Source organism: Saccopteryx bilineata, chromosome 3, assembly GCF_036850765.1.
Source record: "Saccopteryx bilineata isolate mSacBil1 chromosome 3, mSacBil1_pri_phased_curated, whole genome shotgun sequence".
Lineage (NCBI taxonomy): Eukaryota > Metazoa > Chordata > Mammalia > Chiroptera > Emballonuridae > Saccopteryx > Saccopteryx bilineata.
The window spans coordinates 288,585,901-288,604,564 of record NC_089492.1 but is presented as its reverse complement, the minus strand read 5'-3'; the positions used below and the strand labels follow the sequence as shown (position 1 = coordinate 288,604,564).

Genomic DNA, 18,664 nt, shown 5'->3' with positions numbered 1-18,664 from the left:
AGAGACCCATGCTCTACTTTTGCTGCTGCTGACCTGCAGCTGGAACATTCTGTCCCGGCTGCAGCCCTGGCGCTCCTGTCCCTTGGGTGCTGCCCCTAGTGTCCCCTCCGCATGCCTGCTTGAAGGTGATCTGCAAAGAGAACAGGAAGCAGGTGACAGGCAGAGCTGGCCCTGCCAGAGGCGAGGGATATGGTAGACACGGGGTGGGCGGAAGAGGCTGCCAGAAAAACCCCTGCGTGAATAGGGTGGACAGAGCCAGGGCAGGGCCTCTGGGCCTGGCCCCTGGGGGACTCTCAGAGCGGGCTGTCTTCCCTAAGCGAAGCGGGAATGTGACTTTGGCAGCCCCTCCCCTCGTGAGAGCCAGGGCCTAAAGGGTCAGGAGGAGGCCTCAGGGAAGCTGGGGCTCACGACTGCATGACAGGAGGGTCTGTCCTCGGGAGGCAAGGGTGGAGGGGGCTCCCTGACAAGCTGGTGGCAGGAAAGGAGCCACCCCACCCTCAAAGCAGGATCACCTTTGACCTGTGTGGTCCCCTCAGCATCTCTCTTTTTAGAAAATCTGATTGCTTGTAGCTTCCACTCTAACCATCAATTTGATCTGAGCTCAAGGGTGCGGCCAAGGTTCACCTTGCTCTGCTTAAATAATGCATGTGGTGAGGCTATTGACAACCTGTCTGCTCCTGGAGAGTGGCTCCCACTCGGCCAGCCACCTGGGGGCGGGCGGGGGAGCTCTGCAGCCACAGGTCCGGCAGGTGGGCTGAGATCTCCAGGGAGAGGCCTGGCCCTTGGCCTGCTGCAAGGTGGACGGACAAAGCTGGAGCCTCCGTGGCTCGGCCAGAGGACATTGATGTGGGGGGTTCTAAGAGAAAGCAAGAGCAGGAGCCGTTTGACCAAGAAGCCTGTGTTCAGTGTGGCAGAGGGGACACATGGCCAGGGCCCCATGGCTGCGCCACTCCTGGTCAGCTGGTCAGCGTGTGTCCGCACCCTTCCAGCCCCGCGCACCTGAAGCCCACCAAAGAGGCTTTGTCGTGAGTCTGCGGCTCTTCCCTGAGCCCGGGTTGAATTTTTTTTTTTTTTTCATGTTTAAAAATTCCCAGCAGCATGGCAGGTGCCCTGCTGCTGGGTCACCCCATCGGCTGTTCTGTCATCAGACATCATGTTTACCCGTCAGACACTGTTTTCCTGACACTCAACACTCAAAATAATGATCTCGTTGTAGCACCTTCATGAATGATTCATGAGGCTCCGCTCAACTTGGGGTGTTAACAGCAAATCAAAGCCCTTCGGCGCTGGAGCTCGAGCCAGGCAGCAGGAAGGGCGCCCTGGCCTCCCAGTCCCTCAGGGCGGCTCCTGGCCTGGGGCCCCCTCGGGGCTCCTCTCCCCCAGCCCAAGCCCCAGCCCAGGCCTGCCCTGCGCTGCAGGATGGAGGTGGCTGCAGGCCAGGCCATGGTGCAGACAGGGAGGAGAGCCCAGTACTGGGCGTGGGGTCCAGGGTCCGGCTGCCACTGCCCTGTGTCCCGGTGACCTTGCAGAGCAGGGTAGAGCTCAAGCCCGAGTCCCCCCTGGCTCTCCACCACCGACAGGCTGTGTGACCTTGAGCAGGTCACTTGGCTTTTCCGAGCTTCCCTTTCCTGTCTGTGAAGCCGGGTGGGGCTGGCTCTCCCACAGGCCTGCGGGGACTCGTGTGGGCCCCTGGGGGCCATTCCTGATATGTGGGGGCTGTTGTCATTTACCACCATTGCCTCACCTGTCTCGGGCTTTCCCTTCTCCCCTGGGAGGCGAGAGGGTGGTACTAGGTGGTCCCCGAGCCTCCCCCTCACACCAAGTGGGGCCAGTTCTCTGCCTGCTGCACCCGGAATGAGTTCCAGGAAGAAGAGCGACTTTAGCCTGGTGAGCAGGTTCCTGGTGAGGGGACGTTTCTTAACAAAAGCACAGACCAGCAAGGGATCCTGTGTGCATACTCATATTCACGTGCACACACACACACACACAGCAGCACAAACACAAGGACTTCTCAAACACCCACACTGCTTGTTCAGTGCATAGACCTTGAAGTCGGGCTCTGGGGGGTGAGACAATACGGTTTATCCAGGTCCTCCTCTTTCCCTGTCACTGCCCCTGTCCCTGTCCCTACCCCTTCCCTCCCACCAGTACCTGCAGGTAGGCAGGGTCTTTCTTGATCACTCCTGCATGACCCGATTATGTGTACACAGTGCTGGGCACCGGAGTTTATGCTTAACAAAATCATCAGATGAAAGGAAGTTGCAGACAGGCACTGAGTGCTGGGGACACAATGGTGAGCAGCACGGATGTGGTGCAAGCATCCGTGAGCTCCCACTCAGCCTTCATCTCTACTGTGGGGAGACCCCAACACCTCAAATGGTCCATTTTCTGCCGTTCAAAGTGACAGGGCACAGCTCCTCTGCAGAGAGCCTGGGCATGGGGGTGGGGGCTCATACACAGCCCTGCCCCCAAGGAGGGGAGGCACCTGGAGCCATGGGCCCCACGCAGACCCGACCTGGCCTCTGCCCCTCCCCGGGAGCGGGATTCGGCCCCAGCTGGGAAGCCTGCCGTTTTCAGTTTCAACCTAAATGACCTGCGTATAGGGTGCCACACACACAGCCCTGTTCCCAAGGCTGAGCCAGGACTCAGGGGGACAGGGAAGGTCCCCCCTGCCCCAGCCCAGGGGCTTGAGCCTGACTGGGTTGCGTGTGACAGGGCAGGAGGCTGGCTCTGCCTGACACTGGAATGTGACAGGTGTCCCAGGGTAGCCAGACTTCGGTTGACTGTGGCTAACGAAAGCTGCATGTGGCTGTAGGCTCGTTCCTGGCTGCGCCTGTCAGGTACCCTCCCCGCTGCGCTCGTGGGCCTGGATGGAGGCCCATTCAGCCTTGCCAAGCCCTGATCAAGCCTGTGATGCTGCTGGCCCCACGTGCTCAGGGCTCACTGTGCGCAGGCAGAAAGGTGCCTGCCTTGGCGTGGCCTCGCTGACATTTTGGGAGACCGTGAACCATGCAGAGGCTGGATTCAGGAAACCAGCAGGTGGAGGGCTGGAGCTGCCCCGCTGGGGCCCGGGGGGCATGACTGCCCTTTGCAGGTTAGTAAGGCATCTCAGATGAAAGGTTTCCGGGAAGTGGAAGGCAGTGGGGGTGATTCTGGGGCCGGGGGCAGCAAAGCGCCACAGCTGGGCTCCCCTTCCCCCTAGAGTTCCCACTCTGGGAACCACCCACCCCGGGGCTGCTCCCCTCCACCAAAGGGCCTATGTTCTTTGTTAATCGTCCTACGCGCTCTGATCTTGTCTCCCACCCCAAGTGAGTGCTTCCTGAAGACGGGGACCTATCTTAGACGTCTCAGCGTTCATCCCCCATCCATGGCATCAGCAGGCACCCAATCAGACTCGTGACCTAAAGATGAGTAAACCCGGGAGAGAGGAAGTGGGAAGACATCAGGCTATGGTGTCTAATCTTTGGGTGACCCAGGGATGAGTGTGTGACTCTGGTGTCCAGCCACAAGGCCAGCTGCTGTTCCCCTTGCAGTAAGAATGCAGGGCCACAACAGAGTCCTAGCTGGAGCTCCGCCTGCTATCTGCTCATTGACTCGAGACCCCCAGTGTGCCTGGGGCTGTGAAGGGAGGGGCAGTGTGGGGGGGGTCCTAGCAGTGGGGGGAGGCTGGTCCCAAAGCAGACAGGAGAGGCCCCGCTCAGCCAGGGGTGGGCCCTGCGGGTGGCAAAGCCAGAGCTGAGGTTTGGCCAGGCCACAAGGGAGGGGACGCACAGAGGCCCAGATGCGGCAGCCGTTACGTTCCGCCCCTGTGGAAGCGTACAGGATATGGTCCTTTGCCCACAAGGAGGTGGTGACAAATTGGGGACAAGTTAAATAGAACAAGATTTAAGCCCCATTGCCGAGCGGGGAATGGGAGGTCCGCACGGAAAGCATGTGATTAAGGGCCCGATGAATCACACCCACCGCGCCAGCTCTCGCCTCTCCGTCTCTCGTTGGAGAAGAGCGTAGGTGGCGGGGGTGGGCAGGACTCTTCGGGGTGGGCGGACAGAGGGAGAAATGACCGTGTGAGCAGAAGCCCAAGGCCGGTCCAGGCTGTGCATAGGGTCAATTTGGCTGGATTGGATGGACTGAGGGTCAAAACCATGCGAGGGGCCCCTTTCAGCCCCCCCGGGGCTTCTCCAGAGGGCCTTGGGGGCTCGTGCCACGTCCCCTGACGCCTCCCCATCCACGGCTCTGACGAGGCGTGTCCCATGGCAGCCCGAGCTGTCTGTTCCTGCCCGTCCTCTTCTGTGTCCACCAGTCCCCGGAGACGAACCGGACAACATAAAAAGGAGAAAAGATGATTCCTCCGTGCTGGAGCCAGCTCCATCCCGGAAGATTGAAGTATTTGGTACGTAATGACAATGGAGTCACCGCGCGACCTTCCCAGAACAGCTCCCCAGACATGTAACAGCCGCAAAGGCTCCCCAAAGCCACCACTTAAACACCGCCTCCCACGTCATTGACATTCCTCGCTCAGAGCTGTTGATGGCTTGTCACCATCACCAACAGGAACAAATTTCAAGAAGCTGTACACGACACCACCCCCCAGACAGAGCCCGGGACGATCCCCCATCAGCCTGCCCAGCCCCCGCTGCGCTGTGAGCGTCAAGTCACAATGACCTGCTGGGCTGTGGTGCCGCCCTGAGTCTCGCCGCCTCCTCACTCACCTTGAGCCCCAGAGGCCCTGGGCCCCGCTGCGCCTCTCCGTCCTGGCCAGCAGGCGCTGCAGACTGTGCTGGAAGTGGGGAGCAGGAGGGAGACCGCAGGGGCACCCCCACTCGGGACCAGCGCTCTCAGCCAGGGCAGGTGCGGCATCTCCTGACCTCCGTAGTCTTTCTGTGGCCCCTGCAGAGTCAGACCCTCTGCCTCACGCATCCATTCACTCACTCATTCGTTCCCCCATGCGGCAGCATGTTTGCTGAAGCGATGGCAGTGTCGTGGGGGTCACCAAGCCGCCCCCCATCCGGCAGCTTCCCATCCGAATGGCATGACCATGCCGGGCAGAGGGGCAGCCTCCGGACCTGGGAGGTTAGAGCCCAACGTGCTCTGCTGCTTGCCCCAGGAGCGCCCTCGGAAGACGAAGAACCCAGCCAACCACGGGAAGGGCCAGCCAGGCCTCACACGCCTCACGTCCTCCTGGTGGCCAGGGCCCAGAAGTGCCCCCAGAGACAACCGGGAGAGATGGTGTGGCGATGGGCACTCGGGCTGTGGCACAGGCTGCCCACGCGTGAAGATAACCAGAGCCCTGGCATCTTCCGAACATCCGTTCTCGGCGATCAAGCGGGACTAAGATGCTTTCAGGACTGTTAAGGTCTGGAGCAGCAATGCACGCTGGGGACACGCGCACTTCTCGGCGAGATGTACATGCTCCGCAGATGGAGGCTACTGCTAATTTTAGGGCTTTTCTCCTTTTGCTCTGGGCTTTATTTCTCCTCAAAAGTCAGCACCGTCCTGGGGAGGGGTTCACAGGGCACTTCAGATCGGAGGACGTGTGTCTGAGGGGAGAAGAGGTGGAAGGTCACTTCAGGGGTATGGAGGACATGGGGGAAGAGACAGCTGGCCACCATGGTGTGACCTTGAGCCAGCCACACGCCCTTGGCCTCAGTTTCTCCACTCACCAAACGGGCCTCCTCCAGCTTGCCGTTCCTACCCAGCGCCTCCAGTAGCTGTTTGTGGAACGTTCTGAACAGGACCGCTGTGGAAAGCTAATGAGATCAGGGGTGTGAGACAGCGTTGCCAACACCCGTGCTTTGTACATGTGAGATACTATTACTCCCATTCACTACCCCTTTAAAAGGATGTTTTCCCTCAACTCAGCCAAAGTTAACTTGAATGATGAAAAACCAAGCCTGGGAGATCTTGCTTCCTGGCAATGTCAGTTTGGCTCAAATAAACTCTTAAAATATTAAAAAAAAAAAAAAAAAAAAAAAAACAAGCCTGGGTGTCCTCGCCTATAATTTTCCTGCTTCCTTGTGCTTCTGAATATTAAAACACAAAGGCTCCCGTTGCCGAGAGAAACCAAAACAGTGGCACGTGAGAGGCGCGGCTGCACACGCGGAATCCAGAGTGGCATTTCAAGCGGGGTGTTCTGTTTGTATAAACCCAGAGAGCACCTGGATGAACGAAGGCAGAACTTTGAAATTAAAATCGCTCCTTTCTTCCTGCACCTCTCTGGTACCACGCTGCATCTCGAGGTGTAGAAGGTTAGCAGTCACGTGGGGCTTACATTACAGTGTTAGAAAAACTAAGTGGGAGAGGTGAGGCAGGGAGGCCTCGTCAGGGGCTCTGTGGACATCCGCCCAGGCCAAGGTCAAGTCAGGGAACGTGCTGGCCCCTGGGAGTGCTGTCCAGAGTGCTGAAAAGGCAAGCCAGGTCCTGGGCTGTGACTGCAGGCGTTTTGGGTGAGAGGTCCTTCTCCAGTGACACATTCTCGATGCTCCCTAAAATCCTGGAGGAGTGGAGGGGGCCCCAGACAGAGGCCAAGTCCCCTGAGCTGGTGGGGGTGGCCACTAGCGGGCAGAGAAGCGCGACGGGGATGGAGGACGGGACCACCAGAGTGACAGCTGCCGTGGTCATGAGGAGAGAGAGATGAGAGTGGAAGCCAGGGAACTGGAAAATAAAGTAATAAAAGGGAGCGATCTGCCTGGTGACAGCGGGGAGATAAATGGAGCAGGTTATACGAAGGGCTCGTTTTTGTGCAAATATTTGGGGCTCTATAAAAGAAAACTGTTTATTATAAATCTGTCTCCTGAATAAGTCTCTCCATCCCACAGGTGTCACCTGCAGGGAAGTCTTCCTTCCAAGACGTGGAGGGTTGAGCTCTTGGGGTGGCGCGTACCCGCAGCTGCTCTTCCTGTTTTATAAATAGCCCTTCCCACAGGGAAGTGTGGCTGTTGCCGGGAGCCAAGAGGAGGAGCCAGGCACGCAGCCGAGGCCTCCTCTGGGCTTGGCTGCAGGCTGCTTTAGTGGCCTTGACCTCTGTTTCCAGCCAAGGGGTATCTGGGACTGTGCAGTGGCCTGGAGCCCAGGACACTGAGATCCATAGGTCACAAAAAGACTGTCCTTGGCTGAGGAGCCTCAGTCTGTCTTTGACTGTCAGCAGGGTGCACCTGCCAGCCCCACCCCCTCCAGTGGGAGAAGAAGCAGCAGAGCTCAAAAGTGCAGGTGCAAAGAGTCAGGTGAGGCAGGAAGAAACCTTAGGGGCTCGTCATCCCCCTGTGCGGACTTCTGAACATATAGACATCCCTCCACCCGAAGTGGCTCGAGATGACCCTTCTTGGAGCCAAAGAAAGGATAAGATGACTTTAGGAGCTTGGGGAAGTTTCCAGAAGGACCTGAGTCCTCTCTCCCCCGTTCTTAGGCCAGCTTATCAACAGAGCAAATAAGGCCTCAAGGCTGACCGGTACTCCTATCTTGAAGTGACACCTTTTCCTGCTAATTAGGCACTCAGACACCCAGAGGGAGGCCACAGAGTTGGTGAGTGTCCCTGGTAGTTTACCCTGAAGACATTGGTCAGTGAGAACACACACACACACACACACACACACACACACACACTTAAGGTCCAAGGCGCTAGTTCCAGAGGACCAGGACTCATGTTCTTCAGAGAAATGTGCTCTTGGGTCCAAGTCTTCTTGATTGAGAGACCATCCAACAAACTGAGTCAGGAGTCTCATCCATCCACGTATCCAGCGTTGGAGCCGAGCTGATCAGCGCAAAATGAAACTGCTCTGGGTTCCAGCCCCGGCACCTCCAGTATGACACTGTGACCCGAAGCATCTCTCCTGGCTTCTCTGAGCCTGTCCCTTCTGCGTGAAGGTGGAGCTGATTGGAATGACAGGGACTGAGAAGGTTCTTAAGACGATTCAATGCAGGAAGGCACTTAAAGCCTGTGGCCCAGGGCCTGGCACAGATACGCTCTTGTTAACGTTGACCAAGCACGAACTCAGCCATGCCCCGTACACACAGTAGGTGCTCAGATGAACTTGAGTCCTATTGGCCGTCATCACCGTCATCCCACATTGCCAGCTGGGCTGACCTTGACCGTGTCAGACTGTATAGTGAGCACCAGCAGACCCCTCCCTGAGAGGACCATTCTAGGAGGGGGCAGCCCTGTTCTCCCAGTTCTGTGGCCCCCTGTCCTCTTGCTTTGCGTGTGGCACCTTCAGCAGTGAATGACATCCCACCTTCACCTCAGCCAGGGGCCCAGCCCCCGAGGACTGACCTATATATATATATACAGGTCACGTCTCTCCTCTTCGAGGCTTCAGTGGGAGATGCAGCTTCTCATGGTTGATCCCAGTCGGTTCCCATGGTATTTTACAGCGCCTGCCTAATTTACTGCCTTTTTATGACGATAGTGAAAGGCCACACGTCAGGGAATGTCATCAAACAGGAAGAGGTGTCCCCTCTCCTCCTCAGCTCAAGTTGAGCATTGCAATTTACAGGGAAACCTTGTAGCTGAGGGAGTTCGCCTCCCGCGGAACCCGTTTCCTCCCCCGTTAGGAGCGTGAGATCATTAAAACATTTCCCTGTTCCTTGATACTGAGTTAGGGTCACTCAGCCCTGTTGTGAACTCCAGTCTGAGAGCTGTTGTGTCACCTAGGTTTCCGTTTAGGGCCTTCTGTTGTTTCTTCCAGAAAGATTTTGTTTTTATTTTCCCTTCACCTGATCCTGATTAGAGGGTCGGGGAAGAGAAACAAGGGATTTATTGAAATGTGGTTTGGAGACTTACATCTCAGGCTGGCAGGCGGTGGCTGCGGGTCTTCAGGGGGCAGGGCCGCCCACCCGGGGAGCAGCTCGGAACGGAGTCTGTGTGGTCGTGACAAGGAAAGCCAGAGGGAGTGCAGAACGGCGTGCGTCCGCTCAGAGGCTCAGCCGTGTGGCCGGGGACCCGGGTTCTCTCCAGCTGTCCGCTCAGCCGTCATTGAGGGTGGGAGTGTGGTGACTGTAGCCATCCGGGCTCGCGGCTACGCGCAGCCGCGTCGTGGGGAGGGAGAGAGGAGCGGTCCCGCAGCTCCTGACAGTGAGAAATGCCCCTGGCAGCCCCCCCCCACTCCTCCCTGGCCTCCGGATCCAGGACTGGGTCATCCACCCATTCCTGAAGGATCCCCACGGAGGGCGATGGGAGAACGTGGCCGGCCGGGTCCACCCCCACCTCCACATGCACACTCCCCCCCCCCAGCTCATGGCTCTGTGAGGTAGGGATAGTTTTGGATGGGGAAGATAGGTTGCGTATGTGGCTAGCAGCGTCCACCATAAAGCTGTGAAATGCTGTAATTAAAATGTTGAGCACAAAGAAATGTATGTGTCAGCCTGACCAGGCGGTGGCGCAGTGGATAGAGCATCGGACTGGGATGTTGAGGACCCAGGTTCGAGACCCTGAGGTCGCCAACTTGAGCGCGGGCTCATCTGGTTTGAGCGAAAGCCCACCAGCTTGAACCCAAGGTCGCTGGCTCCAGCAAGGGGTTACTCGGTCTGCTGAAGGCCCGTGATCAAGGCACATATGAGAAAGCAATCAATGAACAATTAAGGTGTTGCAACACGCAACGAGAAACTAATGATTGATGCTTCTCATCTCTCTCCGTTCCTGTCTGTCTGTCCCTGTCTATCCCTCTCTCTGACTCACTCTCTGTCTCTGTAAAAAAATAAATAAATAAAAAAGTTTAAAAAGAAATGTATGTGTCAGAAACCAAAAGCAACAAGAAAGTGAAACCCAGGACAGGCCAGAACTAGATCCAGCACTTTCCAATCTCCTCTAAAGACAGGGTGACTCTCCCCTACAGCCCCCTGGAGCCTTGAAAGTTGAATGACATGGTACCTGGGAGCCAGAGGGACCGGGGTCGCTATGGAGCCCAGGGGTTCTTGGCCGGGACTGATTTTGCCCCTCACAGGACATTTGGCAATGTCTGGGGGACACTTTTGGTTGTCACCATTCTGAGGAGCTGTTGGCACTTAGTATGCAAGGACAGGAATGCTTCTGAAGATCCCACAATGCTCAGGGCAGCCGTCCAGAGCAGAGCGAGCAGCAGTGCGACCATGGTGGGGAGGTCGGCGGGACGCTGGGAACCCATCAGGGACGGAAGCCCAGAAGGCGGCTTGCTGGCTTTCCGTAGCTTTTGCTTTGCTCCAGGTTGCAGATGGGATCTTTCTGCCACCAAACCTTGAGGGTGACAGTGTCCCCCACCCCAAGCCATGGTGTTTCTCGATGGCCAATGGTTGGTCCAACCTGCACACACAGACCTCCTGCTTCCTCGCCCTGGAAGCTTAAAGTGTGGGGTAGAGGGTGAGACAGGGGACATGTGACAAATGGCGGTGTTACTAGACTAAAGGGGTCCATTTGCGTGCGTGCATCGAAGCCCAATGAGCCACGAACAGGAGCTTGCAGCAATGAAAGGTGTCGTTGGTTGAGAAAGTGGCCCCTCGTGCAGAGTCACAGGTAGCTCAACTCTAAGACTCGGCCCTCTGACGGTTTGGGGAGGTGAGTTATACAGACGGAGAATCATCGGTCGTGGCGGCCAAAGGACTGAGAGCCGTGGTCGCTGTTGACTGGTCAGTGCTGGGGAAGGGGGTAGTTGATCACTGCATCTGGTCCTGACGTCAGCCGTGGTGTCACTCTGTCTGGTTTCACAAGGATCTGGTGGGGGAGGGGCATTCGTGCTCCTGGGTCTGGAGCTGAAAAACAGCCAAAGCCTAGATGTTGTCTTTCTCTGTGGTCACCAGACCTGAGGCTTTGTGTCTAAGATTGTTTGGTGCCGACCAGAACCTCGTTGTCCTGAGGGCTTCACGATTAAGGAAATGGGCACACAAGGGAGAGGGAAGTGGGTGAGTGAGGATGCTAGATAATGCTCCTTTTAACCAAAAAGGGAAAAAAGGAGAAATGGTCAGATTTTTTTAAAAATGGGGGCCAGGCCTGTGGTGGCACAGAGGATAAAGCATTGACCTAGAATGTTGGGGTCGCCAGTTCTAAACCTGGGCTTGCCTGATCAAGGCACATATGGGAGTTGATGCTTCCTGCTCCTCCCTCATCTCTCTCTCTCTCTCTCCCCCCGCCTCTCTAAAATGAATGAATAAATAAAAATTTTAATAGGCTTTCTGCGTGGTTACCGTGGAGTTAAAAGATACCCAAACTCTGCAAAGCAGTTACACATTTATTGGAATAAATCCCCCACATTCAGCCAAAATAAGTCAAGTGTTTAAACCATGGTGTGGTTTTTAATAGCCGAAGGACCCACAGTTTTTCTGCCTGAAAGTTACTCATTCGTATTGATTGGTGTTTCTGAACTTGCACCGGAAGCGAGGACCCACCATCGGGCAGTCACCGGGGTGGGAAAGACCCTCGTCTGGAGTGGGGATGAGAACAAGCTTCCTCTGTTCTCCCTCACTCTGGGGCAGGATGGCACCCAGCTTTCTGAAAACCTGTGAGATCATGTAACACATAGGAAAACCAGAGTTTTACTTGAGTTCAAGGATTTTTAGTGAAAACTGAAGTCTCCCAAATATCCTGCTGTGATGTGATAATTAAAGACAGCATCAGTGGGCGATAGCAAGGAACAAATTATGATGACCAGAAATGGTCGTAAGTGGTGGCTGTTATAATAACTGTTTGGAACTGAGACCCTGTCCCCCCATATGATTTGTATAATCGCTTGTATTTGAGAGGGGTTAGACCAACGGTTCTCAACCTGTGGGTCGCGACCCCGGCGGGGGGTCGAACGACCAAAACACAGGGGTCGCCTAAAGCCATCGGAAAATACATATTTATTATACAATACATTTTAGGCGGCCCCTGTGTTTTGGTCGTTCGACCCCCCGCCGGGGTCGCGACCCACAGGTTGAGAACCGCTGGGTTAGACCTTCCTTAACTATCTGATGTAGATTGAGCCTTTTGAATATAGAATAAAAAGATGACTTATTGCTCTTTCTTTAAAAAAGAACTATGCAGCCCCAAATGCCTACAGTCCTGAGGTTGAGAAACTGTTTAAGCCTGGCTTGCATCCAGGATATTCCCATGATGCTTTGCTTCCTGAAAAGAGGAGAGAGGAGGGTGGCTTTTCAATGAGAGGTGGTTGGAAGCTGGAGAATGCAGAACCAGTCATCACCCCTCTTCCCCTTCCCCCACAAAAATTTCTCTTGCCTGTGGTAGGAAAAATAATAACAGTAATAATAACAATAATACATTTTGCCTGACCAGATGGTGGTGCAGTGGATGGAGCATCAACCTGGGATGCTGAGGGCCCAGGTTCCAAACCCCAAGGTCGCCAGCTTGAGCACAGGATCATGAACATGATCCCAAGGTCGCTGGCTTGAGCCCAAAGTCACTGACTTGAGCCCAGTGTCACTGGCTTGAGCAAGGGGTCACTGGCTCAGCTTGGGACCGCCTCCCCAGCAAGGCACATATGAGAAGCAATCAATGAACAAGTAAAGTGAAGCAATTACGAGTTGATGCTTCTCACCTCTCTCCCTCCCTCCCTCTCTCTCTCTCTCTCTCTCTCAAAAAAAAAAAATACAAAAGTAACAATACATTTTACTCTACTTTGTTCCACATGGGTATCTCCCTAGGCAACTGTGACCTTTTAGAGATCAGAGCCCTGTTTAGCTCCCCTGTGTCCATCCAGCCTCGCATAGTAGGTGCTCCGCAAGTGGTGGTGGGGGGGGCAAAAAGAGAGGATAGAGGGGCTGGGGGCAAGGGCTGGGGCTGAGCAAAGAAGGGATGATTTAGAGGCCCTGGAGTAGACCTCGGCCGGGCCTGAGATCAGCTGACCCTTAGCTAGGGAGCAAAGACAATTCAAGAGTGGGTCAGAGAGACTCAAAGCTTTTTCTTGAGAAAATGAACCTGACCGTTCAGACCGGAGCCAAAGAGTTTTTGGACAAGAGAAGCTGGGAAGACAGATGAGCAGGTGGGAAGGGCAGAGGGGGAGCCCCGAGGACAGGGGCAGGAGAAGTAGGGGAGAAGGTGAGGCAAGACAGTGGGAGGTCACGGAGTCTGAAACGGAACCTGTCAGGTCCATTCCGGGGCAGGAAGGGCAGCATGCGGCCAGAGGGGAGAGAGAGAGGAGAGGCTGTGGAGCCCTGATGGATTCTGGAGAGCGGAGGGCCAGGGGCTGACCTCAGGGAAGGGGGAAGGCTGGAGGGAGTGGCCGCCAGGAGAGAGCAGTCCTTCCATTTCCCAGCCACAGACCACAGCTAGACTATCTTGTCACTGTCACCCGTCAGCATCAGCAGAATTTTCACCGGCGGCTGCGGTCTCGATTGCCAGGAATTCTCCGTCTGCTCTTGAGATGTTCCGCGAAGCCCGGTGCCAGCTTGAGAAGGTGGCAGGAGAGGCCGTGCATCGGGCTCGGGTGCCAGTCTCCAATATTAAAATTGCTGGAAGCCCCGGTCAACCTTGCCCCCAACCTTGCCCCGGCACGCTGCTCAACAGCCATACTCCCCTCAAAGTTAATAAGAAATTAAGAAATTAATTTTCTGTCAGGTGCCTCTGCCCTACGGTGACAGCTCACTCGGGAAGTGCATTTAAATAACAAGGGAGGGGGGAGGGGCAGGGTGCCACGGGCTGAGCTGGCCCTTCTGGAAGTTTCCTGGGAAGAGGTCTCTGTCTGTGCCTTCCAGAGCAGGGTGGGGGTGCCCAGCCGCACAGCCTGGCCCTGGAACCATCGCTTGCTCCTGAGGTCACTTTGATTGTCACACAGCCGTGGTTTGTGGCAGAATTCCGGGCACCAGCTCAGCTCTGCCGCTGTCTCGGCTCCCCTGTGCCTCCGGAGGGAATACACGAAGGACAAAGCAAGGTGTCTGCTCTGGGGTAACTTCATGTGACACTGGAGTCACTTCAAACCTTTGGTGCCACAGAAACAACTGTCATGTGGCGCGGGGTGGGGGCAGGGGGAGATTCTCTCTTCCAAAGGCCATTTAGGTTCATGACCCTAGAGGCATGGGGGCGGAGGGGGCCGAGATGGTGCATTTGTGAATTTATTACTGAGGGGCTGAGTGGGGGGCCCTCTGTCATCTCTCCCTTGATCCTCCCAGTGACTCTGTCATTGCGAAGCTCCCCATTTTACAGATGCGGGACGTGAGGCCGAGAGGGCTTAAGTAACTTGCCCAAGTCCACACAGCATTTAAAGTGGCCAGACGGGGTGGGCACCAAGGTCCGAGTCCACATCCCTTTCCGTCATCTGGCTGCAGGCATGGTAACAGATGGATGCACTTTTTCTATCTTCTTTTGATTCCAAAATTGGTGCCCGCGATGAGAAACAGCTAACTTAATTATAACCCATCTTTTATGCCTTCTTTTCACAGTTCGCCAACAAAATATTGTTCTTTTTTTTTTCACAATTCACAGCCTTCCACAAGTTAAACTCTGGTAACTTGCTCACTAACAGGTAAAATTGTATATTTTATCTCCTGCTCCATCTTGACTCCCAGTAGGAGCCTTTCCCTGTGAAGCGATCTTGAAAGGTGGAGGTTTTTCTCCCATCGCCCGAGTGTCTCTCAAGTTCAAGCTGGAAACTCATTCAGCATTAGACTGTTTTGCTTGTTCAGTAAACACTTACCAAGTCCAGCTCAGGGCCAGGCACCAGGCTAAAGACCGGGTGAGCAGACAGACACAGGGAGGCCGCTTGGGAGCTGGCCCTCGCCAGCCACAGCGTTGCGCGCTCGGGCCGAAACTCGGTGTCTTCCTTTCACGTCTTTTTTTTCCTGAATGTTCCCTGGTGGTCAGAGGCTGCCCGAAGCTCTTCCTTCACACCTCCCTGTACCCGAACCCCCTGCCGCCCAGATCTCCTTGCGGCTGGATTCTGATGGTTTCAGACACAATGTCAAGGTCACCTCCTCCATGGCCTTCCCTGAGCTCCCTGGCTAAATTCCTCACTACCCCCACCCTCCAGCACCTGTCACCAGGTCTTTTCATGTTCATAGCACCTAGCGCTACCCCAAAATCATCCTCTTTTCTCTTCAGGTATTTCTAGTTTGTCTTTTCTGTGCTTTTTTGAGAGCAAGACAACATAGACTGTGAACCTAGACCGGCCCCTGGCACATCATGGCTCTTGATAGAATCTATCAAATGAATGAATGAATGAATGAATGAATGAATGAATGAATACCTAAATGAATGAATGAATACCTAAGTGAATGAGTGAATACCCTATGAAGTGAGTACCATGGCTCTCCCCACTCTGTACGGCAGGAAACGTCCTCTAAGAGGCTGACAATCCTTCCCTGGAGCAGCCAGCAGGTGCGTGGGTGAGCTGGGACCCCTTCCCTCCAGCTCGCTGACGGGGATAGCCTTGAGTGCTTTGGCTCCACACACCTGCGTCCTTTCCCCAGACACAAGGGGAGCGCAGAGACAGCGAAGAGAGCCCCCACCCAAGTCTGAAACCCTCCGTCAGCAGTCAGCGGAGGTGCGCCTCCCACTTGCACCTTTTAGCTCTTCCCCTCTCCCACCAGCTCCCTCCTTTCCTGCAATCACCAGAGTTCATAGCATCCCTGTCCCTGGGTAGCTAACTTCTCTAACAGCTCCATAGCAACCATCATGGTCCTCACATGCCAGCCAGGGTCTTCCTAAAGGGACTCTGCCCCTCACACAAAACAGACCAATCTAAGCAACATTGAAACAGTTTCTGCATGGCGCCACTGTCATGTTTTCACACTTCACAAGCGCTTTCTTTGCAAACATGCATTTCCCGGTTCCCTTGGGCTGATGCCAAGGCCCTCAGTCCAGCATCTGTCTTCTCAGCTTCATAGTGAGACCCAAAAACACACAAGGAGGGGGAGCCGTGGGCCTCACAGCTGAGGGGTGAGTGTGTGTGTGTGCACGTGCACGTGTGTGCACACAGAGATGGATGGTCATCTTTTATCTGTTGGCAATGGCCACCCAGAACTCGGCTTTGAGATTTCTGGAGCCCCGTGTGGGCGTAGAAGGACAGGGTGCCATCCAGCAGGGTTTCATGGGAAATTCCCAGGGCCAGGATAGGGGGTGCGGTCTGTGTGGAGAGGTTAGAATGAATTATTCCAGTGTGCCCCTGCTCCCCCGGGTGAAAGCAGAGGGGAAATCAGGCTACAAGGAAGAGTCGAATCAGCCCCAGTGCAGACATGCCCAGAAGGGGCCTTGCCCTGGGCATGCAGGGGGAGGGGGGAGGGGTTGGGTGTACGGTGAGTGTGTGAGCCACCAGCTGGCTGGCATCCTTGCTCTGCTGCAAAGGCGCAGCCCACAGGGCTCTGCACTCCCACCGTGGCAGGTCCAGGCTGCAGGCCCCCAGCCACCACTGCCCCGAGGGCAGATGTGGTCAGCCAGCACTGGTTGGCTGCCTACCGGGGAATGAATTTCCTTCTGACATGGACTCTGCTCTCGGGAAGCCTGGGGTCTGGAGGAGGGAGGTCCACCTGAGCCCAAAGGTAGGGGCAAGGGGGCATAGACGGAAGGTGGATCTGGCCAGTCGTGGAGACCTTTGGTATCAAGAGCGGACAGCATTCAAGGAAAACGGGGAGCCACGGAAGGCTAGCAGTGGACGGCAGCGCCGTCCGAGCTGGAACTTGGGGAAATGGCTCCGCCGGTCAGATGGGTGGGGCTGGCTGCAAGGCAGGAAGCCCAGTCAGAAGGCCAGTGCCAGGTTGCACGGGTCAGGCACTGAGGACCGACCCGGGGCAGCGACCGAAGGGCCAGAGAAAAGCGTCGCCCCTTCCCACATCTCCAGCCTCCTTCCGCACGGCTGGCATTAGCAGTGCCGTGGACTTGAGCACCACGGCAGCCACGGCCGCATGACCACCATGTCCTCAGCTATGTGGCTCAGCTCTGCCCCCACTGGCAGACGTGATGTTAGTCTCCAAGCTCCATGCTCAGAGATGCCCAGAGGAAGCTGGAGGAGGCCTAGGTCTCCGTCACACCATCTGAAGACGGCTGGGATCCCCAGGGACCACAGCTCCCTGCCCCCTGGTGCCTTGAGCATCTGCAGGGAGAGGGGGATATTTCAAGGAGGTGTCGGAGTTGGTGAGCTCCCACGTCTCTGCTGTTTGCAAAGGGCTGGCATCTGACAGCCCAGCCGCTTGGCTCTGGCCAGGGAAGCGGAGGTCGGGTCGGGCTTTGATCGGTGTTGGTATTCAGAGTGGGAGCCCCCTGGTTTGGGGGACAAGTCGGGGTTGCCTGCAAGGACACAGGCCCAGGCGCTGGGGCAGGCCGGCCATAGCAGCTCCGCAGGGGAGGCGGCCTCTTATGTGCCTGTGTCATTAGGACAGCAGGTCCCGTTATTACCCGAGGCGCTTACAGGTTATCAGTGAGCTCCAGGAGCTGCTGCAGAAAGGAGGGCGATAAAGAGGGATTTTACAAAGAAAATAACAAAAAGAGAAACTGTAATTTCTAATCCAAACCTGGCCCTGCAGTGGCTTTGCTAACCCCCAGTCACTCTTTGAAGACATAAACTGTTGAGTGCTACAATTACTTCTGTGATTACACTTTATCTTGTCCTACCGAGGTATTAAAGAGGAACTGGGGAACACATTAAAAAAACATACAGCCCAATTTAATCATGATTCCCTTTAAAACAATTGCTGGAGTCTCCCCGTTGCAGTTGCCAGAGCATAAAAACCCTATAGATGCTCGACGGGCCATCACAATTCACCCTCAGCTGCCTCCACGTCCAGCCCATTTGTCAGTCAAGGGGGAGCCTTGGGGTCTATGTCATTAACGGGATTTAGCAGAGGGACTCCCCAGGTACTCTCGCAGAACAGAGGGAGGGTGGTCCAGGTCCCAGCCTCCCAGACGAACCTGCTCAGAGCACCTGCCCCACCGTCATGAACAGGCGAGACAGAAATCGTGAGCTCCACAAGCTAAGGCCAGGGCAGCCCCTTCGCAGCCACCAAGGGTCTTACAGTCAAGGTTACGAAGGAGACAGCGGCCGGGAAGCCAGCAGGGGGTGGGGGTGTCTCCCAGACCTCACCCTCTCCTTGTCTACTGGGGGACACTAGACAAGTCACAGCCTCTCTTGGCTCAGTTTTTCCGACTGGAAATGGAAAGGGGTGGATGGATAGGTTGGCCTGGGTGACCCCTAAGTTTCTTCCCAACCCGCCCCCTGTTTTAAGAGGACTACGTGGGAGAGGCAGGAGGCCCCCAGGCGCAGATGAAGCTCTAGAAAGCCCGCAGAGGAGGGGGTGAGCAGTGGTTATTAGGGAAGGGTTTGAGAGACCCAGGCTCCCCAAGGACCTGTGAGCCACCTGCTTCACATCTGTGACACCTGGCCGAGGACTAGAAACGACCCAGGGGCCCCGAAGAATCCCACGTCTTCTGATGCTGCAGCAGGACAGGGCGGAGAGCTCCTCGGATTCATGGACACTTAAGTTACAGGATTTTTTTTTTTTTTTTTTTTGAGAAATATAGCTTTGTTTCCTTCCAGCCCTCGGAAGAGAGCAAAGGAGAGTCTCAGAGATCCTGTTGTCATGATTGGACGGCAATGGCTGGTTAGCCCATCCAAACCCCTCCGATGGCTTGAGTGCCCTTTGGAGAGACCGACGCTTCCTTGGGGTCCGTAGAGCATGTCTTAGCTTGACCAAGACGGGTTTCTGTCTTCAAGACACCACCTCCCAAACAAACAACATCTGAATCCATTTGGGTTGATCCGCGTCCAGGTGCTGTAAG

The 18,664-nt window shown here is 55.7% G+C and overlaps 1 protein-coding gene across 5 annotated transcripts in view; it reads left to right on the top strand.

Annotated features, from left to right (window-relative positions):
• LOC136331685 (calmodulin-binding transcription activator 1-like) overlaps positions 1–18,664 on the top strand; it is a 724,201-nt gene that overhangs the window by 583,841 nt on the left and 121,696 nt on the right. The gene's annotated exons all lie outside the window — the stretch shown is intronic.